Source organism: Rhyacophila brunnea, unplaced genomic scaffold (assembly GCF_057557595.1).
Source record: "Rhyacophila brunnea isolate RB1 unplaced genomic scaffold, BYU_Rbru_1.0 scaffold_15, whole genome shotgun sequence".
Lineage (NCBI taxonomy): Eukaryota > Metazoa > Arthropoda > Insecta > Trichoptera > Rhyacophilidae > Rhyacophila > Rhyacophila brunnea.
The window spans coordinates 22,670,484-22,695,103 of record NW_028232806.1 but is presented as its reverse complement, the minus strand read 5'-3'; the positions used below and the strand labels follow the sequence as shown (position 1 = coordinate 22,695,103).

The window sequence follows — 24,620 nt, the reverse complement described above, 5'->3', positions numbered from 1 at the left end:
AGACAGATAATGATATACATAATATATCAATATTGAAATTTCATTTTATCACAGTCAGAAGATTTCACAATTTGAACTGTTAAACATTATTATCTCTATAAAGAAAATTACTCAAACAAATCAATTCAATGCGCCATGTAAAATGAAGATGATTTCACGGATTTCACAAAGCGGATGTATTAAATTTTTATTAAACGTTTTGGTTTCTGTTGCAATCGCCATTCGCAAGGCTCTCATGAAAAGCTCTCGCTCGTAAATTGAATGAATAAAGCTTCGCTGCTCTGCTTTACCATTGATGTCCGAATGAAAGTTCTTTAGACAAGCTATAAAGTAAAGCTTCGACAGTGTTGTATTAAGAATGTGCATATCGTTTTGTATCATTGAAACACTATTAATATTGAGATTCTCATTTAAACTATGACATATTAAACTTATGATTTCTGTCCATGATTAATATATTTTCAATAGGTATAATATAAGGTTATACTTTTACGGTATATAAAAAGATCCTCTCACTCTTATATACTCGTACTTAATGAAAATAATATTTCCATGAACAGAAATAAAAAGTTTAGTGTGTAAACGATAATAATGGCCGCCAATACCTAATAGAAATTGAAATACGACCTTTGGAAATTTCTGCATGGATAGTAATTGTACTGGTAATAACCAAAACAAAACAGCAATTTAAATTTTCTAAAAATATTGGCATGTCATCAAAAAATGTTCTTGTAGTATCATTTCAAAAGTATTTTTTATAATGTTGTTTGTTGGCACTAATAATAATAATATTATATAATATTTTATAATATAATTTTAGAAATTATATATATCAAAGAAAAACAAGACATTTTTCAAAAATTTAAATTACTGTTATTGTTTCTGGAACCTCCAAAGTATATATAAGTAAGTTCGATTCGGAAAATATCACCGATATTTTTGATATCATTAACAGTTAATTTAAATATTTGGTATTTAATGACTAATACACAATTTTAAAGAATGTTGAAATATACCTTCATCGATGGATGCAGGTTCAAGACCAGTTCGGTAATTACTTAACACATAGCCGTAGTAATGTTAATACTAAAGTAGGAAGTTATTTTTGTTGCATACAAAAGTGGAACTTATGTGAAACTGAAATTAGCTTCAACATTTTTATAGGAAAATTACAGAAGACTCCATTTTGGGAGAAGGTTCAAAATCATTGGTCATTAGTTCATTACTCATATTATCTTAGGTGTTATTTTTTTTTGTTATTGGCTGAGTATATAAATACATATATTTTAAGCATGGCCCCCACACCTTGAAGCGAGCGCCCAGGCCATGATCTTTGGTGGGTTCCCCAACATATCGCTAAATTTAAAGGCAGTACATATGATATATATATATATATACCTACATTAAATTCATCAATGGTTCTGCAGTAGTGTTCCAAAAATGGTATTTTATGGAACTACAGGCTCCGTGTAAAATAATGTCTATTATGTGTATTTTCAAGCGAATTTTGGTATTTTTAAATAAATCCACTTGAATTATCGGCACTCGGAATCATATTACGGTGCCTGATTGCAACTCCATTTTGTGATAGCCAAGTAACATGCGACCCTTTGCCATATTGGATAAAAAGCCATTTTTATTAGTCGAGAAACGCACTAAAAATAATTATAAAATATTTTTTTATTAGTATTAGAGTAATTGATGTGTGTGTTTATATTACTTAACAGGTCGACCTGCCACGCGTGCCCCCTCCCTAAGCCCGGGTCTCCAGGCTAGAGCCCTGTTAGCCCCCCCAGTCATTATTTTACAGTGTCTATAGACAATTGTATATAGGTATAAGTACGAAATCAAATTGATCTACAACAATACCGTGATATAATTTTCATCGGAAAGGTTTTTGGCGACGCAGTGTTTTATACGAATTTAAAATAGTCGACCATTTATTTGAAGAAAATTTTGTTGCATTTAAATCTAAATTCTTAGGCAAATAAAATACATGTTTATCAAAAGAAACTTTTCTGTATACATAACAAATATATTACGTTTATTATCTAGATCCTTTTTATGTTTACGGCCAACTTTACTGAAATCCGTATCTGTTCTCTGTGAGATTTTCCGTCAAAGGCGCACCTGCCTCGTACAACAAAAGAAGATCACTCAGATGCATAAATAAACTGAAAGCATGTCCATTCAGAGCATATCGTTTTGCTTAACAGAACTTACTAAAACCTAATCTAAATATAACTGAGTACTGAAGATGTACTGTTTGTACGTCAGTAATTCTTGAATACAAGTACATTCGATGAGTATCCTTGTCTTCAGAACGGCCTACTATTAGTTTATACGAGTACCAAAATGTTAAAATCTTTATTTAATATATCGTAAGTATATAATTGTACATATCGTAATAATATATAAATTATTATTATGTCTAGTGGGTTCAACAATTGTATTGTATATTTAAAATACAAATAGTTTTTACATACCTACAATAATTGTATAAAATAAAGCATTTTAATAATAAAAATTAAAATATGTAGGTATAATATCTATCTACCTAGATATGTACTTATATCGCTGCCTTAATACAAGGGTAGGTACACTATTTGACAAAAACCTGTTGGGAGAAAATGGCTGATAAAGTTTTTGGATACCAATAAGAGAGTAATTAGATACTTTTATAAAATATTTATATATAATTATTATGAAAATATCCTAAAAAATTAACAGTTTGTGTATAATTATAAAGAACCACATTAAATTCCTTCCCATATGCAAATTAAATAAATGTATGTAATAAAGTATAGTATTGCACTAAAACAATTATACTCCTTTGATATTCATGTTGATGTCATAGAAATTTATCTGAAATATTATGGTAAAATAAATTTCTGCAAAAATAGTACAGCCTTTCCCATAAATTTCAATTGATTCTCCATATTTTGTAATTCACAAGTCAAAATTGACATTTTGTCGAAAACTGTACCCTTGTAGGTACTTAGGCTGCGATATAATAGTGTTTTGAGACACGTGTTTTCATATAAAAAAATCTTATGAATTAAACAAAATAATTCTTCAGAAAGAAAAATATGCTTGGGTGTGTATTAAACATTTGTCAATGTATCTAATCTTCCCAAGTTATTTAATAAACAATCACGAAGAAGTTTTGATATTAAAGAAATAAAAGCGATGATCATCATGCTTTATGCCGACATCATCCTAATACTATTTAACTACCGATATAACTATTTTGATTTCTTTGAGATTGTATTGATAATACATCGATAATTAATTATTGCATACTATGATATAGATAGATTCACGCCATTTACTCACACAAGCGTCAATATCTTGCATTTGTTGACAGTCAATTTGGTGGCCTTGGAGGAATTCGGAATTTTTCGCGACTATTCTTCTTCCACGGCGCTACATCCCGGGGTGGGATTTGACCTCCTCCACAACCGCTCTCCACTCACTCCGGTCTCTCGCCACACTTCTCCAGTTACCGGGTCTTCCTATATGAAGCCAGTCCACTTCTACGGCGTCAGCCCATCTCCTTCTTGGACAGCCTCTGGGTCTCTTCCGTTGGGGTAGCCACTTCGTCATGATCCTTGGCGCTCTAACTTCAGGCATTCTCTCCACATGTCTCGCCCATCGTAGTGTTTGGGACTTACAGTATCTTATGATTGTTGTCTGTTCAATCAGCTCTTCCAACTCGTGGCTCATTTTTATTCTGTAGTTCCCATTTTCCAACGTGGGTCCAAAGATTTTGCGGAGTATTTTGCGCTCGAAGACAGCTAATTTGTTTTCCTCGTTTTGAGTTAAGCACCAAATCTCACAGCCATAAGTGACCACTGGCCTTATAATTGTTTTATAAATTAGAAGTTTACTTCTTCGGCCTAGAATTTTCGACCCCACTAGTCGCTTGCAGGCATGCCAGCATCTATTCCCGGAGATAAGGCGGATTTTTATTATATTTGGGTATTTAGGCTGGATCCGAGATACGTGAACTTGTCCACCCCTTCATATGCATGCTGTCCTATGTCTATATTCTGCAGCGGTACCTGATCGCGTGTGCTGATCATATACTTAGTTTTTGACTGGTTTATTTGCAGCCCAGCGTTTTCTGCTTTTCGCGACTATTACAAAGCCGATAATCCTGTTCATGTAAACTATACTTCGTAAAAAAAAAATATGCAATAAGTTGATTCCTGATACATGTACAGGGTCTCATAAGTTAATAGGTAGAGTCTTTGTGAATTAATCTACAACTATCTTTACTGATAACACTGACATCTACAAACTATTAATAATTTCAATTTAATATATAAATTCAACTTCTATTCCAGTTTATGATAGAATGATTGTTTATTATACGTTACGCATTTGGTTCACATTGCTCATTTTTTTTAAATAAATTTAATAGCATGAAGAATTATTAGTGAATATCACTTTATACATAAAATTATTAATAGATGATGGATTATCTACTACAAAGGAAACACTCAGTCTATTGAACGATTGCTTCTGAGAATAGATTCCGTCGGTAATATAATTTATTCTCTCTGTCACAACCAAAAATCTAAGCTTTAAATAGATAATCAAGGTAGCTTTTTAGAACAGAATTGATAAGTATGTATAAAAAAAATATTATAATTGTATTTTTTATATTTCACTGTAGTTACTGAGGTATTTCTTCCTCATCTAGACCTCATAACTCTCGGGGAGCAGCCTTCTTGATGACTTGGCGCCTCTGGTTTTAGCATTCAGCATACAAATTTTGATTGGAACTATTCGTCATCCACTCTAACCTTCCCCTTACCCAAATACCACGATTTTTTATCTATTGGCATAATCACTCCGAGGTATGTTACCGAAAAGAGTCTTTCTCGAATGTCAAGCTCATTGACGGTGGAGACGATTATCCGTTTAGGTACGAGTATCTACGAGATTCTCAACACCCTCCTCCAATACTATGTTTAATAACATATAACGTCAAATTTAGTATTTTTGTATACACTGCTGTTATTATTGTCATGGCAACGTTGTGTTCTGACCTGTCCTGATCATCTGTGAACAATATATTATTTCCAGAATAATGCATACGGTACTGACTCCACATCCGGGGGCGCCGGGTTCTTTCCCGGTAAGATCACAATTAAGGATTCCAATCCCGGGATCCCGAGCTATTTTCGATACCTATGAATCCCGGGATTGATAAACATAATCCCGGGATTTCGGTATTGATTTTTTTTTATCAATTTTTATGGAAAATAAAATAAAAGCGAAAATAAAACAGAAAAAATACTTTTAATAAAAAATAGCTACATTAGAAATAAACTGAGTTGAATGAAGTTTGATTTATACCCATGCGTAGGTTGCCGATTCATTTTATTTTTTCATTTGAATTATTAAAAATGAGAAAGATTGGAAAAAAACAATGCTTCGCACTTTTAACAAAGTAATTCTACCATGATATCATAAGTTTTACGTCAGTTTCATATTTGGCTGACTAATTAGATTTTGCAGGTTGAGCAAGTGGCTGACATCCATTTCTCGTAAAAAAAAACAAAATCTGTTAATACAAACCTCTACTCTGTGGAGGCCTATATGATCCTATTAGGGTCGGATATGGTCAAAAAATTAGATTTATGATGCGGAAAGGCCATAAGTACGCCATGATTATTTGCTTTACTATTTTAAATCTCGCTATTCCATTCATTATGTCTTTACTATCAGAAACAGCAATCTCATATTAAAGTCACATTATTATTTATATTACAATATTATTTACTCCATTAAACTTGTGTATTTCCAAGAATGAACGTATACAATATTAACAATAAATGTCAAATAGTATAAATTATACTAGATTAATTTTTACCGATTTTATCAATGTTATTTGTAAATATAAAAATTTTATATTAACAATGGAAAAAAATGTCAATCCCGGGATTGTCAAATTGTAATCCTGAAATCCCGGGATCAGAATTTTGGCTCGGGATTGGATTCCCTAATCACAATATATATGTATGTGATTTGATCAAAGCTTGGCTGTGTATTTGATTGTTTCTACTACTATATACTACTGTTAAACTATTTCGCATATAATTTTAAAGCCTATTTACTCAACTTACTTACCTTTTTACTATACCTGTTATATAATATATTATATTAATACTCGTTTTATTACTTTTTTAAATGAAAAAAAAACCCACCTTTTCAGTTCTACAATATAATAATATATTCACAAACAAATAACTTATGCTGTTTTTTTAACGGTGGTCGTTATACAAGAATGTCGCCTCGAGCTTACGAATTATTATAGTAACTATCAGCTACCTCACTTTTCTTTCAGTAGCCAGTCATGAATTATGACTCATGACTCATCATGAAGACGCTGTCGTAGAGGGTAGAGCTTTAAGCTCACTTGCTTTAAATTAAATAATATAACCATTACCCATGTATCATTATAAAATAGAATCTCGCTTATTTATTTACATTTCTATAAGTTATTTGTTATCTGTATCTATAACGTGTTTTGGCAATATAAAATCGCTATTATCAAATAATAATAAATTTTAACACCGGCTTCTTCAGTTTCCGTGAAGTTTTTCACTATTTTCTTAAATTACGAAAGATTCAATAATAAAAATAAAATAACATCTATTATTTTATAAAAATAATGTAATTTACAGTCAAATTAAATTTGCTTATAATAATATTAAGTGTAAACATTATTTACAAATTTCGCATTTTTATTAGTTAGACGTATTATTTCTCATATTTCATTAATATCCATCCAGCGGCGTGCGTTAATTTATAAGATCAGACATCCTCTTCAAAATCATATAGGTATTCAAAGCATAGGGTGTATTTTGAGATGTTTTGTCACACCGATTTTCACCGATGTCAATTTTTAATTACATTATCTCTACTGAATACACAATGACATATTTTTTAAACAAATTAATTTAGTTCTGTTGCTATTACTTCCTAATTAAATTATACATTGTCATTGTTGTGTTAAAACATTGAAAAACTGTTTGCAAAGCATGAAAAAGGTACCTACTATCAAACATAATAAGTCGTGCACCACACCATTGGGAGCAGTACCGGGCAGCTAGTAGGTACGTCTTTAAATGTATTTATTAGTTTTATGAATACAGGGATACTAAGTCTTATTTAATATGAATATCATAGAATAATTAATTAAACATGCGCCGTATCGACAGCATTTATAGATCGCACGCCACTGATCATCTATCAATAAATCATCTTAAACTTCGAATCAAATATCAAATCCTAAAAAAGTTGTGATTGACTGTTTGCCATGTATTAAGAAAACATACATAAGTGATATAATTTAAGTTGTATAATTGATAAAGTGTAACATAGGTATCCATGTGGTAGGTATTTAAAAAAAATGGCTGATACGTATCAATTTAGATTAATCGTTATGCTTGGAACCATGTTTTTTTCAAAACAAAAGGAAAACACCCTGAAAGTATTTTACTACGAGGGGGGTACTGTGATAAAACTCGCTCAACTTAGGCCCTTTTCAAACGGGACACCGGTGTCGCGCTCGATATAATATAGAATGCCTTTGTATTCGAATAAACAGGCCTTTGTATTATATTTATGAACGCCTCAGAGCTAATCAGTTAACGCATAATGTCGCGTTATAAATTAGAACATAAAACTGGCTACGATAATAAAAACAGGTGTATCGGCGGCTTGAGAATGTAGCGGCCGACGGAAAAGTCTACCGGACACGCGTTGACTCATTAGCTCTGGGGCGTTCTCATAAACATAAAACAATGGACACTTTATTCGAATACAAAGGCCTCCTTATTATAGACGAGCGCGACACCGGTGTCCCGTCTGAAACGGGACTAACTCTGCTCATAGTTTTGGTAACATTAACGTGCGCACATGTAAAATATTATAGGTATTATATTTATTCCATTTGGGTATCGGAAAAAAGGCAACAACACTCAGTGAACGGATTATAAGCATTGAACCCCTCGACGTTGTAACTTATAATTATGTACATACAGATTGAAACGCCTTATAAGAATTGAAACAGGCTGATCGTAATGATGATTATAATTAAATTTAACCTGAAAGCGTGACTGTATATTATACTAATTAAATGAACAAATATTATTATTAGGTTCACTTGTTTTATTTATGTACCTCGAGGTTTTTGTCTCTATATTATCTTGTATAAGGTAAGTGTTTTGAAAACAAGTATTTTTTCCAACTGAACCAAGAAACTGACTCATATCAAAATTCTACGACGCTGGCCAACAAATCACACTGTTCCAATACATTTTGGCAGGCCGATATTAAATTTACTGGCACCAGATTCGCGTGGGACGGCCTCACTCTCGTCAGACCGATTCGACGGTCGGGGCGGATCCTTCATATTATAATCTCCATACAAAATCTCACACGCCAACTTTTATTGCCTACTCCTTCGTAACGCTGCAAAGATGCGCTAAGTAAACAAGTGGAGTGAGGGAGCCTAATTGAATACAAATTTCATTAAAATCTGTAGCTATATCATAAACATAATAGCGTATTGCTATAACACATCGAAAATAATGTTCGATATGGCGGAGATTTATTTGACGCTGATAACGCAATCGATACATCAGTTAATAATAGTAAATTATACTTACTATTATTAACTATACCAAGATCATAAAATATGCGTACCTATATCTCACAAACTGGGTATACAATATTACTCAGTGACGTCCCGTGGGGGTAGGCAGATTAAGCGTCGCTTGGGGTGGCAAATCGAGAAGAATTATTAGGTATATATAGAAAGCTACCTAAACTTAGTAATAACGGAAATATCTTAGCAAAATATATGTAGATATTAATTAGATAAATACCATACAATTTTCAACAGGACTTTATTTTTTTGTCGGGTTCGCGATGTCTAGTTTACTTCCATTGTCCTTGGACGCCACGTTCTTCACAGTGACTCGCGAGTTATGGAAGTTGTCAGATGTATTTTTTAATGTACATATCTGAAACCGTAGACTCGCAATATTATCTATCGAAGCAGAGATGTGGCGGCATTTTGTCTAGGGACGTCACTGATATTACCCGAATAATGATAGTAGTTATATCAGCAACTGACATCAAAGGAACCTACAATATAACTGCACAAAATGATATATTTTTCAAATAATATAATTTATTGTCATATATAAAAGTTTTAGTATTGCATTGCAACCATATATATGCAGTGTCTGGAAAACTTTGTTACCTGACAACAGACTGGGGAAAGGGAATTTGTTCGTGGCACACCAAAAAATTAAATATTCTTATTAATATGAATAAAAAAAAACTCCGTAAGGTATTCTTAAATTAAAAAAAAATGTTTTATACATAGATATGCACATAAGTAGGTAATGTAAATAATAATGTTACTAATGGAGAGTAGGGAATAGGACAACTAGGCGGCAAGAAAATTGGGCGCCGCATTGTCGAATGAAATGAATAGACTTTCGTTAAGATTTTATACAGATAGTGGACGATTACTTTTAATCAGATTGTATCTACTACTTAGTGTCTGTATTAAAGATTGAGAATTATCATGCGTGAAGCTTTATATATAAATAAAAGAACTCTCTCCTCATTGTAACTTAAACATAATATGCACATTTAAATCGTTATTTACATGTGCATATTACATATTACTTATATTTTCTTTTTCTTTCAACCATGTCCGATCCTAATATGATGATATGGGGCCCCACAGAGTGGAGGTTTGTATTAACAGATTTTAGTTTTACGAGAAATGCATTGGCTGATATGGGGCCCCACAGAGTGGAGGTTTGTATTGACAGATTTTAGTTTTACGAGAAATGGATGTCAGCCACTTGCTCAACCTATTAGGTCCATATTCTGACTCATACACAAATTGAAAAACAATATGTGTACTTGCCAGACCTAGGATTCGAACCTGGGACCCTCAACACTATAGACCGGCGCTTAAGCCACGCGGCTATCGTGGGTGTATATTATTAAATAATAATAATATAATAATTTATTTCGATTGTGTGGCGCCCAGTTGTCCCGGCGCCGAATCGTTCTAGACCTTGGAGAGTACACAACTAATTTTGAGAAAATATGTCAAAACGTGGCTTTAAATCAGATAAACAAACATGTAACTATTGTTGTGTTTATTTAATAAAACGCATTTTTTGTAGTACTTATTCCACTTTTAAAAGTGGAATAAGTACTAAAAAAAATGCGTTTTATTAAATAAAAACAACAATACAATGTAGTTCCACCATGAATTGACAGTTAACAAAATAAAAGAAATTAAACATGTAACTAATCGTATCATTTATAATCGTTTTTTTAAATCCTCTATGAGCGTTCAGAAACCTAATTTGCAATGATAATAATATGACGATCCAAATGGCAACATATTATATATTATAAATCTATTCAAAGGCTGTAGTAACTAATTGGGCATATTGATTTCAACCCAAAATGCTTACCTAGCTCAGAAAATGTGGCTTAGTACACAAGATCGTTTTTTGATTATATTAAAATTTCCTGTACTTATAGACTTCTTTTTTCACGGTACATCTGGAACCTCTAATAGCACACAGTTTAACAGAATAGTTTCCGAAATAAAAATAATATAATAGTATAACTGCCTTATTTTTATATATTACTAGCTGAAGTACCCGGCTTCGCACAGGGTCGCTTCGTGGTTATATTTATCTTAGATATTTGAAAAATAATAAGAGGTAATTATTTTTTTAATATTAAAATATCTGTGTATATGGCAATATGAAAATAATTCTAATAGGAGTAAAGGTCAAACATAAGAACACTAAATTAAAATCGAATCCAAAATATGAAAACGTTATTAATGTTATTAATATGTAGTAAAAAAAATCAAAATTGGATGGAAAAAACAAACAACAAACTTTGTATTTTATATAATAATAATTTAGAAACCTTCGCAGGTGTGCGCACAACAACTGACAAAAGTTTCATCGCAATCGGATGAATGGTATAGGAGCGCATACGAATAGTAGAAGAAGATGATTTTCTAAATCAGAAATCTTTGTGGGCATGCGCATGACAACTCACCAAAGTTTCATTGCAATCGGATTAATGGTATAGGAACGCATACGAATAGAAGAAGAAGAAGATGGTTGTACTAATTCAAAAACCTTCGCGGGCGTGCGCACAACAACTGGTCAAAATTTCATCACAATCGGATGAATGGCATAAGAACGCATACAAATAGAAGAAGAAAAAGATGATTGTACTAATTGAGAAACCTTTGCGGGCAAGGGCACAACACTTGATCAAAATGTCATTGCAATCGGATGAATGGTATAGGAACGCATAAGAATAGAAGTAGAAGATGATTTTCTAATTCAGAAATCTTTGTGGGCATGCGCACGACAACTCGCCAAAGTTTCATTGCAATCGGATGAATGGTGTAGGTACGAATTCGAATAGAAGAAGAAGATGATGGTTTTACTAATTCAGAAGCCTTTGCAGGCGTGCGCACGACAACTCACCAAAGTTTCATTGCAATCGGATGAATGGTATAGGAACGCATAGGAATAGAAGAAGATGGTTGTACTAATTCAGAAACCTTTGCAGGCGTGCGCACGACAACTCACCAAAGTTTCATTGCAATCGGATGAATGGTATAGGAACGCATACGAATAGAAGAAGATGGTTGTACTAATTCAGAAACCTTCGCGGGCTTGCGCACAACAACTGGTCAAATTTTCATCGCAATTTGATGAATGGTATAAGAACGCATACGAATAGAAGAAGATAGAATATAGAAGAAGAAGAAGATGATGATTTTTCTAATTCAGAAACCTTTATGGATGTGCATACAACCACTTACCAAATTTTCATTGCAATCGGATGAATGGTATAGGAACCAAGGAAGAAGAAGAAGATACTTGTACTAATTCAAAAACCATTGCGAGTGTTACCACAATAACTGACGAAGGTTTCATCGCAATCGGATGAATGGTATAGGGACCATACGAATAAAATAAAATAGAATGAAGAAGAAGAAGAAGAGGAAGAAGATGGTTGTACTAATTCAGAAACCTTCGCGGGTGTTGGCACAATTATTGACGAAAATTTTATTGCAATCGGATGAATGGAATAGGAACGCATACGAATAGAATAATATAGAATAGAAGAAAAAAAAGAAGAAGAAGATGGTTGTACTAATTCAAAAACCATTGCGGGTCTTACCACAACAACTGACGAAGGTTTTATTGCAATCGGATGAATGGTATAGGGACCATACGAATAAAAGAAAATAGAATGAAGAAGAAGAAGAAGAGGAAGAAGATGGTTGTACTAATTCAGAAACCTTCGCGGGTGTTGGCACAATTATTGACGAAAATTTTATTGCAATCGGATGAATGGAATAGGAACGCATACAAATAGAATAATATAGAATAGAAGAAAAAGAAGAAGAAGAAGATGGTTGTACTAATTCAAAAACCATTGCGGGTCTTACCACAACAACTGACGAAGGTTTTATTGCAATCGGATGAATGGTATAGGGACCATACGAATAAAAGAAAATAGAATGAAGAAGAAGAAGAAGAGGAAGAAGATGGTTGTACTAATTCAGAAACCTTCGCGGGTGTTGGCACAATTATTGACGAAAATTTTATTGCAATCGGATGAATGGAATAGGAACGCATACGAATAGAATAATATAGAATAGAAGAAAAAGAAGAAGAAGAAGATGGTTGTACTAATTCAAAACCATTACGGGTGTTACCACAACAACTGACGAAGGTTTTATTGCAATCGGATGAATGGTATAGGGACCATACGAATAAAAGAAGATAAAATGAAGAAGAAGAAGAAGAAGAAGAAGAAGATGGTTGTACTATTTTAGAAACCTTTGCGGGTGTTAACACAATAACTGACGAAGGTTTCATCGCAATCGGATGAACGGTATAGGAACCATACGAATAAAAGAAGATAGAATAAAGAAAAAGAAGAAAATGATGATTTTTCTAATTCAGAAACCTTCATGAATATGCATACAACCACTTACCAAAATTTCATTGCAATCGGATGAATGGTATAGGAACCATACGAATAAAAGAAAATAGAATGAAGAAGAAGAAGAAGATGATGATTTTTCTAATTCAGAAACCTTCATGGGTGTCCATACAACCACTTTCCAAAATTTCATTGCAATCGGATGAATGGTATAGGAACGCATACGGGACAGACACACAGACAGACAGACATACAGACATACAGACATTCATTTTTATATATTAGTATAGCCTATACTCTTCCCGCAAGTGCAAGCAATAAGTTTACCAAGTTTTATCGCAATCGGATGAACGGTATGGCTGCGCATTAAATACTAACAAACAAACACACAAATATTAATTTTTATATATTAGAAGATATAGTCGATAAACAACGTATGCCAATTTTATATAATACAATTTTAAAATAAATTGAATCTAAATAATGACAAAATATCTTTATTTTATCATGAGATATAATATTATTTTCAATTATTGGTGAATTTTAAAACCCTTTATATTTATGGGCTAGTTTTTAGGGATAATAATATCAGGTAGGTAGATGAGTTTTCAGATCAAAATACATTATTCAACAACCAGTGGAAAACAATAAATAACTATTGAAATCAAATCCGCGGTGAACAAATCCGGTGATAAATTATATTTTTTTTTCGTTTGACAGGTTGACATTTGTGTTTGGCGATCCGGAGTATTTGCTTTGTTTCATGGGCTGTACTTATAAAAACCAATTCGTAATAAGGGATTATTATTATGGATGTACGCACTTTTCTAAAAATCACGTAAAATATACATAATATGAGATTTTTTAATTTCAATATTATTGTTGTTCACATACAGAGTGACAGGAGCTTTGATGTAAAATCGTTGCCGTGTCGATGCTCGTATTAGCAAAGGTGATTGCGCCTGTACACGTGCATGTATTTACTGGAAGCAATAGCGAATATTTTAAACTATCGTGACAATAACTGTTTACACGTAAAAGTGCTCACAGTTTCTCCAATCTTATTCTTTAAGAGTGAGCGAGACGCGATGTTGTCATTTTATGGTACTATTTCATACTATTTGACATGTGATGAAAATTGGTCAACCTGAAAATTCGTTTGTAGTTCGTTTTTTTGCCGGCAGATTCGCCAATATCCTTCTACTGCGCAGACGCAGATCGAAAAAATCCCTACTGTCGCATGAAAATTCAGAAGCTTCCAAACTTTTTTGATTCATGCATGCAAGCTTGCAACTGCAGGATAATACATACTTACCCATACAATTTCTTGTTATGGCCGCGACAATACTTACTGCCAACAGTAAATCCATGCATGTGTAAACGGGGTATAATTATTTTTAGAGATGGATTATGTTCAACGCTATGCATATTGTAAAAGATTTTTTACAATCAGACCCATTATCAATGCTAGTAAATTAACTGGAAATATTATTATGTTTGAGTTTTATAAGAATTGGCAGACCAAGAACTGTCTTGATGAAACTACCAATAGGTAACTGCCAAATATAAGGATATAGAATTAGAAAACAGTCTATTTCTATGTGAGCTATAGCGAGTACCTACCTTTCCTGATGATGACAGTGTAAAAGTATTCTTTAAAAAGAAACCATTATTGATGATTTGGAGACATAAGATAATAATATATACCTACCTAATAGTCAACACGACATTTGTTTGTAAAAACCATATATGAAAGCTTTGAAGTACCTATCACCCTGTACCCAAGTTGTTTTATGTTATATTCATTATCTTCTTATTGTGCCATCCCCTAACGGAGGTCAGCCACAATCCAATCATAGATTTGTCATCTTTTACCTGGAACAGTTCAGTGGAACTGTACTCGTACTAATCACGGAGACCACGAAATAGGGCGTTGTCCTCGGCTACGCTTACCATCGATCTTTCCTTGAATGACAAGTTGGGGAATGCTGTACTTTTTTCCTCTTATGATGTGGCCGAGATTTTGTAGTTTTCTGGTTTTGATACTACGCAGACCTTCTGATGCTTTCCCATTCGATTGAGAACTTTAACATTAATTATTGTCACCCGGTCAGTCCAAGAAATTTTGAGGATGCGTTTATACAGCCACATTTCGAAAGCTTCAACTCTTTGTGACATCATGACCGTGACATATTCATTATAATATCATAATAACATTTTTTTTCAATATTTCAGAATGTAACATTCTTTATTGAACATAATACTTTATTAAACTTTATTGAACATAATACTTTATTAAACATTATTGAATATAATACCCGTCACAGCAACGATTTCTACGAGGAATTTGGGGAATAAAACATAATATTCCAATCCATCAAAAAATCCTGACTAATATGGTATTGTCATATTATTAGTCAGAAATTTACTTGTATCAATCAGCCAGGAAAGTTTTTGATGCGACGCCGTCTGGCCGAATAAGTGTTGGAAAACTCATCTTGTAGTCGATGGATGACATGGGATGAAATTCACGTCTCGCGATCGACATCCCCAATTGGGGAAGGATGCATAGGGGTAGATCGAATTGGCATTGATGACTTACGATGACGATACGTATCACTATGTGAAGTTGTCTAATCGTGTATTGAAACTTGAAATATTTTCATTAAAATATTTATATTAGATTGATATTTCCGTGAATACCTACAATACATTTTACAAACACAAAATAAAATATTAAAATTTTGATGAATTTATGTTTTCAAAAGTACATTATCAAAATCAAACAAAGCTCAAAAACATAATTTATTACCCGCGTAAAAGCGCTATCCGATGATGCGTGAAACCAGATGTAAAGTTTTAATATTATTCAGTGGCATGAATTAATTTTTGAATGCACAAAGGTTAATTTTCAAAAAAAAAAATGGTAATGAAATGTCAGCTGTAGTGAAGATTTATGAGGCACACATAAATAACTCAGCGAGTGCTTTTTCGGATTACAACATGATAGTATTATATTATTATATTAATCACATTGTATTTCAGTAGTTTTGCTAGAGTATTGTTATCATATTGTGTAAATAATAACAAAAATATAGTTTCATTTGAGTGTAGTTATGCGGATCAGTTCACAACTTTAGCAAAAATGATAATATAGGCATGACGTTTTTCTACGTTCTGTATAAATCACACAGGCTCTCTTCGTAAAAAATGCAGAGTTGCCAACTTAGCGTTTTTCTTGCCAGATCCTAGCATGTTTGAATAGCTTGAAAATTCTCCATCATGGCGTTAAATCTAACGTTTATCTACAACGCAAAAGTTTAGCTAGAATATGACACCAGATTTGATTGAACATCAATATGATGATATTACGTACTTTATATCTTACTAGTAAAAAATACCAGGTGGCAGTGACACCTGTCAGCATATCGTTGAACCGCTCAATGCTTTCAGTGTGTACAATGCGCAGACAAATATAGAGTAGGTATGTGCGTGCGTCTGTGTTGTCTTCCGCTGCGTTACAGACAACATAATATTCTTACGTCTTAAAATAAATTAATACCTACACTTGTTGCTTTCAAAATGACGACTAAAATTCTTACCTGCATCAATTTTAAATTATAATAGTTGTAAAATATAAAATTCTTTTTCGATCGTTGTCCTTCTAAAAACGATTGTTTATAATATGTGATACATTTTTTTGAAATGCTAGTTTATAGACACCTTTTTAATTTAGAAAAAATCTAGCATTTTATTTTACCATCTGGCTTATTTTCCTACCCTATCTGGCATATTTTTGTGAATGACAGTTAGCAACACTGTACTATATATTCATCAAGAAAATTTCACTGATCGCAGAATATGCCACCTTCGATTTTTAGAAAACAGGTCACACTAAACTAAAATAATATAATACCACACTAAAATAACATATAATATATTCCATTTTATTCTATTAAAGGTTATTCATACGCATAGTGATAATATCTCATCCGGTGGTGAGTGGTGACCCAGGGACATGGCCCCCACATCTTGAAGCGGGCCCCTAGGCTAGGATCTTTGACGAGCCCCCTACCTATCGCTAAAGATAAAGGCAGTGTGACGCTCTATAGTAGCGTTTTCCAAATAGTGTACGCGGTAAAATTAATGTTTATATTTAGTGTTTTTTGAATTCATCTATTTAAATTACGGAGTTGTCGTGTATCGATACACAATTAAAAATTGTATCGTACAACCATATAATTTTAAATAATATTGAAGATAAATAGTACCGCAGGCGACTTTTTTTTACTATTCGAGAGAATTTGTGATGTGTGTTTAAATCACTTATCTGGTCGATTCGCCACGCCGGGCCCTTCCTGAGTCCGGGCACCCAGGCTAGAGCCCTGTCAGCCCCCCTTTGTGGGGGCCATGCCCAGAGATGTTCCTAAAGTTTATGGAGAGTTCTAGATCCATTGCATCTAATAACGTGACTGACTGAGGAGATAGAGCTCGGGTTAGATTTCTGGAGGACAATCGTGCAGTTAGTTGGCCTTGTACCTGATGATTTGTATCACCACTCAAGTAGAGATATTATCATATTTATTATTAAAAAGAGCTATTAAGCGGTATATGTATTATAAAATGTGTAGTTTTAAAAAATCACACTTACAAAAAAATACCCATTTCTTTGTTTGCATTTTTATATGCCTTGTAAATTATTTAAATCAACATCAAACGATACAATTTTCATCCCATCCTTAAATTATTATTCTATGGCCCGTTCTAGTGTTTTCCATGCAGGGCTCCTTTGTTGACGGTACCCTTTTAGCACTCTTTTGAGAATTCTCGGGGAATCTTTGTCACGGTTCACGGAACTCTATGGCTTCGCAAAATATTGATAATTATTCACTCTAACCTCAACGTGAATCATAACATATCACACTCTTACTAAACGGGCAAAGATTAGCATTCCTGGCTCCTTTATTGTAGTCTTTGTCTAAAGCCGATCAAACTAAAGGCACTCTTTTGTCCCGGGCGTCTCACAAACCATTCCTAGCTAAATATTGTAGTCTTAAACCCAAAACTTCATACGCAGGTATTGGGTGATTATATTATTTTGTTAACTATTGGATTAAAATATAATAAATTTAGTATTAATTAATATTGTTTTTATTATCTACATACTCATAACAACGTTGCTAAAAAAGTACAATATGAAAATTACTATTTTTGGTAAGTGTAGAATGAAAGGTAAGAGTGTTACAAATTGTATAATATAATTGAAATATGATTATATCCAAAGATGTATATTAAATTTATAAAATTTTCTTTATTTATTTAGTAATCGATTTAAAATACAAATTTGGTTGACATTCCTTGGCAGAATTTGAAACATCTTAGAAAATTATGTAGGTAGCGTAGTTGGGTCTAGGACAATTCGGCGCCATGCAATCAAATGAAATTCGAAAATAAATAGACGTTCGTGAATTATAGGTACTAAATAAATAAATATATTAGTCGTAGTATATTCTTGGGTTTCCACCGTGTCTCCTTCTTCCTTCTTTACTCGACGTTTCGGGCTCGTTGCAGAGGCCATTATCAAGAGATGTTTTATAATGAAAATGTAGTGTAGGTATGTGAATGTAAACGTTGCTCTAAGAATGTCAAAAGGAATCCGATTTGCTACGTCGAGTAAAGAAGGAAGAAGGAGACACGGTGGAAACCCAAGATTATACTACGATAAAAAACAACCGTGAAAGCCTCAAACATTATATAAATATATTAGTATTTAATTCTTGGTGAAAATTTAAATATACACAGGAAAATAATGATTTAATTGTGGATATGTATAAGTTCCAACAAGAAGAGAGTTTTTCTTATTTTTATATAAATCCTCCGGCATGATAATTCTCAATCCATAATAAAAAAAAACATTATTTTAAGAGTAATATGAATTAAAACGACAAGTAGAAGATAGAAACTGATTAAAATTCCTCATCTACTTTCTGTATATTATAATCGTAACGAAGGTCTACTTATTTCATTTGACAGTGCGGCGCCCAATTATCCTGGCGCTCAGATTTCCCATTCTCAGCGTAGTTGTACCCGTTGAAAATATCCATTTAAAGCAAACAAAACCGATTCTGTTTACTATTTTTTATTTAAATGAATACACTTTATTTCCACCGAGCATTGACACAACACTATAAAATAAAGAAATAATTAATTGTAATAATAAAATTAAATTTTACTATATTTGTAATCAATAATATATTGACAACTAACACATTCTTATATTAAAACCAATCTTAACCACATTCTCATAGTATAATGTCGTTGAAATGGGTGGTTTTAAATTCATAAACAGTGTTTTGTGGAATGCTTTAATTGATTCTCTAAGTCCACTTTATTTTCACGTGAAAAATGAGGTTAAACTGACCGAACATTTATAAAATTAAGTTGACCGTTTGAAAGGTGTTTTGCGAACATTATTCATATCTCGAAGCCTGTTTATTCCTGCTGTGAGGATATTTCAAAACGAATGCCTTTTTGATACATTTTAAATTAAAGGTATTTGAACTAATTATTGGTTATCAGGCATGTTCAACATCAAATAGACAGTAATCACAATCACATAGGTATTCAATATCCAATTCGTCGTGAAAATAATTTGGTTTCTTTTAAGTACTCTTTGTACTAATCGTCAAACTATTCTCCTACTGTGCAAAGAGTCTACTGCGTGTTGCTAAGAGTAAATTGCATCTCCATTTAAAGCGCGGGGATTCACATCTTCTATTTACCTCACTTCTGTGGCAAGCCGTGAGTGATGTAATAAAAATCAAGTGATACGAGGATATCACGGGGGATATTTGAAAACGACTTTCACGTAAGCTAGTTAGGGAAAAAATAAGAATGTTTAATGTTTTCTCTTCAAAATTTCAATACAATCATAATAAATAGATATATTACAATTTAACGTAGGTACACTCGTTTTAAATTTTGATGACTGTATTTCAATAGGTTTATGAAGCAATCGACGAGTTGGACACGCCTGCTGTATCTATCACATGTATTAATTACTTATGAACTTAATTAAGTTAGAATGTCTGGTCTAGACAGTATTTTAATTCTATTATTATAATCATAAGCTAGCTTTAGAAAAAAAGTATACTAAATAGCTGATATAAAAATTAATCGTTTTTAATTAGCGTATATAGGTGTAAAATATATAAAATGTCAACAAGATTAAAAATCTAAATAATATTTTCCCTGTGTAGTCAGTAGTGCATTACAGTGGCGAAGGATGGAGGTAGGCTGTTAAGATCATAAATAGTCCACACTAGAATTTATCAGACTAAGACAACCAATTACATAATATCGTGTTGGATAGTTTTTAAAATTCAATTAAACCCTGCGAAAACCAAGCTTTAATATAAATATTAGTCAAAAAATACTCATCTATCTATAAAATATCTAAAATTATGCAATTAAATCATACATAACTTTGAAAATTTTATAGATAGAACAATATTTTTTATCCTATAACAGTGTTTTTTAGGCAGGGTTTAATAAATTTTTAAAAAAATAACCTACAATATGTGTGGGTAATATACGAAAACAAACAAGTATGAATGAAAAAGTGTGCACATTTTTTTCATGTCACCAAAACTATTGTGATTTGGTTTAGTTAGGGTTTAATTGATTTTTAAAAACTAACCAACACCATCTGTAAATTGTAGTCTTAGTTCAATAAAAGCAAATACGTATGACTAACAAAGTTTAATGTGCACTATTTATGTCGGATCTTAACAGCCTACCTCCACCATTTGCTACTGGTGCATTGTGACCATTCGTGGTGGAACCCATTATCAGCATATTATATATTATTAAGAGAATTAAGCAAGTACAAGTAGTAATATATCTATCATTTGGAAAAATGAATCGAGAGCAGTTTTTACATTATCACATAACATAATCTTTTGACCTGATTAGGACTTGTCCTCCTTAAAATGCTTAAAACATTAATAAATACAATAATTAATTAACCTCAATTAATACATCAATGGTTTATGATCTTACCGAACTACCCCATAATCATATTCAGAATATTGCATTCCTGCGTTTCATCCACTACTAACAGGTAGTACAAAACAAGCTGCGGAAAACTATTAAATATACATCATTACATCTGACTTACATTCCCGGCCAACGTATTACATGCAAGATATAAAATATATTATACCTAGCGTTTGATTTTTTATCACGCATGCTTATTAATATTTCATAAGAAGAATTGCAGTAGACTATTTGCACTAAAAACTTGTTAGGCCGCATTTACATCAAGCAATGCGGTTAGCAGAGGGATATCATATTATTTTGCGGTTAAAATTCAATGGGAGAAGCATAATGTAAACACAGTTATTATTGACATGCTATATACACACAATCAAATTTAATATACTATCGTAATGACTAGGAGAAAAGCGCCGTCCAATAAAGAAGTTGCGTAAACTTCAATCAGTTTCTAACCAATCGAAGAACTGAGCTAGCTGACGTTGACAATGGTAAATCACATTTTAGATTGTTTTCTTTCATGGAACGATAATATTGTTGCTTTTAACATCATAAATTTTAACTCATAAAATTTGTAAGTATAATAATTGCATGCGTGGATATTTTTTTACTCTACCAACATTTGACAAATATTCAAAGTGGCAAGCAACGGCATCGGGTACATTATTATTTTTGTGAATTTTAAAGAAAATGGTAATCAGTCTTGATGTTTTGCTTCGGTAACTAATTTAAGTTCTATTTATGTTCTGTGTTATTAATTTGGATTGCTTCAACTTCATAACCTGTATGTACTCCAACTGTATAAGACAAAGCAACGGGTTTTTGACGTAGCCTAGGGAAGACGCAATAAGTTTTGTAAGCAACAGAGATTCTTGGAAACACCACGTGGTTTCCATATGCTCAAACTGATGATCAGACATGGACTAAGTAGAAGGAAGGCTGTAGAAGGATTTCAATGTATTTTAAGCAATTAAGTTTGAGAGAACGGGATGGCTAGGTCATGTGAACCACATGTCTATCTAGTAAGTAGAAATCAGAGTTTAATATAATGTGATAGTTATCGCAATATATTTATCTACAGATGCGCTGCTTCGTATATTTTGATCGTTAAAGGGCAGGCTATAAAAGGCAAATAAGGCTGTAATAATCCGTAGGTAAATGTATCACGTTTTGTATAGAATATCGTGACATCTACCGGCAAATCATTGTAATAAATCGACAGATTGCACTAACGATTGAGAGCTTTTATTTACTTATTGACTTTCGGGTTAAACCTATAAACTATGATCTCCATAGCTTACCTAGTTCCGAAACTCACTCTTCGCCACTGGGAGCTACCGATAACTGTAGTATATACTTGGTGTACCGAATTATAAAGTGATCACTTTGGATAAAGAATACGAATAGAGAGTTGTGTAAATAACATAATAATTAATAACTAACTGTTGCGATTTCATATTTTAAATTGATCGATTACCAATGTTTCTTGTGTAAATTATGCTTTATCTATAATAATTCTTAGTATTCTTGGATCATAATATTGTCTATGACTGTGAAAACATAGTGTATCAATAAATCAATCGGTGTCAATTCATATTTTCATGCCATTAGATTATTTATTCAATCGTCGTATATTACGTGTTGTCTAATTGGTTATTTATTGTAATGAGCCCCGTGCATTTCGCAATAATTAAAATCGATTCGGCCGAGACGCCATTAAATCCCATTAAGTTATTGAAGATAAATCTTCGCGAAATGAAAATGGCGTCGGCGACTTTTTGAGTCCGTATACTTTTTGAAGAAACCTCGGCGTAGGCGTAATGTGAAACAAAATGATAAACCGAAAGTCTGCACTCAAACAGAGATGTAAGATAACTCGCAGAGATCGCACACCGAAACTTTACAATAGGCCTTCCAGACGTTCTGATTTGGTTGTCGGGCATTGGAGTCAATTTGGTCGATTGTCTGTTGGTGTATCGGCGGACATATTTGTGATGAGTGAAGTAAAGTGTTGTTGTGCAGTTGACCCAACAGTCAGTTGGACTGAAACATCAGTGCAAGTGGATACGTTATTTTCCGCTGCTAGAACAAGATCACATTTTTTTTTTTAATTTTGAACAATTAATATAATTCTTGAATGCAAGAGGCTAAAGTCTATAGTCTAAAGGCAATATCTGATTTCGTTGCATTAAGCAGAAAGGCCTATAATTTTATTCTACATAGTGTCATATCAATAATTTCACATTAATAGTATATAATAATAAGAGTTCCCCACTAGGGGCTTTATATAGCGTTTATCATAGATATGGCATGAATATGCATTTAAAAAAATCGTGATTTAATCAATAATTAAGATACTTTCATCATCATTTGCGGAGGAATAGCCCGGGTAATTCCTGGCTCCACTATCTTCACTGAATCCAAGATGCCCATCGGTTGCGCATCCTTGGTTATGCTATCTAATCACATCACCTTGGACCTCCTAAAACCTCCGGCCAAGCGGCTTCGTATCAAAGAATCGGAAAATAGACTGTTGATATTTGATTTACAACCGTTTTGTCCCCATAAGTACGTGAAGACAAAAACCGTCTCTCGACGAGGCGCTACGAGAATCAAAGAGACCATGCGAGCGCGTCTACTACACTCTCGCGGTCGACTCTCGATATTAAATCTACAATGAATCTAAAAAAATCAACCTTTTGTTGTCAATTTCTGAAAATCTTAAACATTGATGACTAGTATTACAAAGTCTGAGCAATTAAATGTGTTGCCAATTTGTTCGTTTTTAATGATTCATTTTATAAGTATCTTAAAACAAATAATAATATGATTATTAACAATCATTAATTTATTGCCTTCCATAATAATCATTTCCACGCCTTGCAATACAGCATATTTATGGCATCCGGTATGAATATGTGGAAAAATATTTTACCGACTGTAAACACTTCTTATCGATGAAGATCTTAATTATTAAAATGTTTAACACCATTTTTAGTCACAAGAAAAATGAAGTCTCTTAAAATATTATGATTATTCATTAGATATATATCTTTGTTTCACCTTCCATTCAGAGTTTGGTGTATCATACTTTGACAATATCTTGAATCAGTATTTTTTAATTATCAAATCAAATCAAATTTATTTATTTTACATATAATGAACATAACAAATTATAAATTCAAAGCGTTCACGACATGATATAAAATAAGTGTTAATAATTTTTAAAAATAAAAATACAGAGAATAAGTAATAAAATAAGAAATAAAATAAGAAAATAAATAAAATAAGTAACAAAATAATAGTAGATGGAAGCACACAGAGTGAACTTTGATAGACCCTATCTTAAAAACTTATAAAACAACGTCCACCGAAATTCACCCTCACGTAAGTGGAATATATCAATATCCGAAGCGATTTCATTAAACATGGTTACTGCCCTCCCAATTGGCATTACTAATGGCAGTTTAGTTCTGCACCGTGGGAGAACAAACAACGGATGCCCTTGATTCCTAAGG

At 32.7% G+C, this 24,620-nt stretch overlaps 1 protein-coding gene across 1 annotated transcript in view; it reads right to left on the bottom strand.

Annotated features, from left to right (window-relative positions):
• Positions 1–24,620, bottom strand: part of Wnt2 (Wnt oncogene analog 2) — a 231,363-nt gene that overhangs the window by 35,185 nt on the left and 171,558 nt on the right. The gene's annotated exons all lie outside the window — the stretch shown is intronic.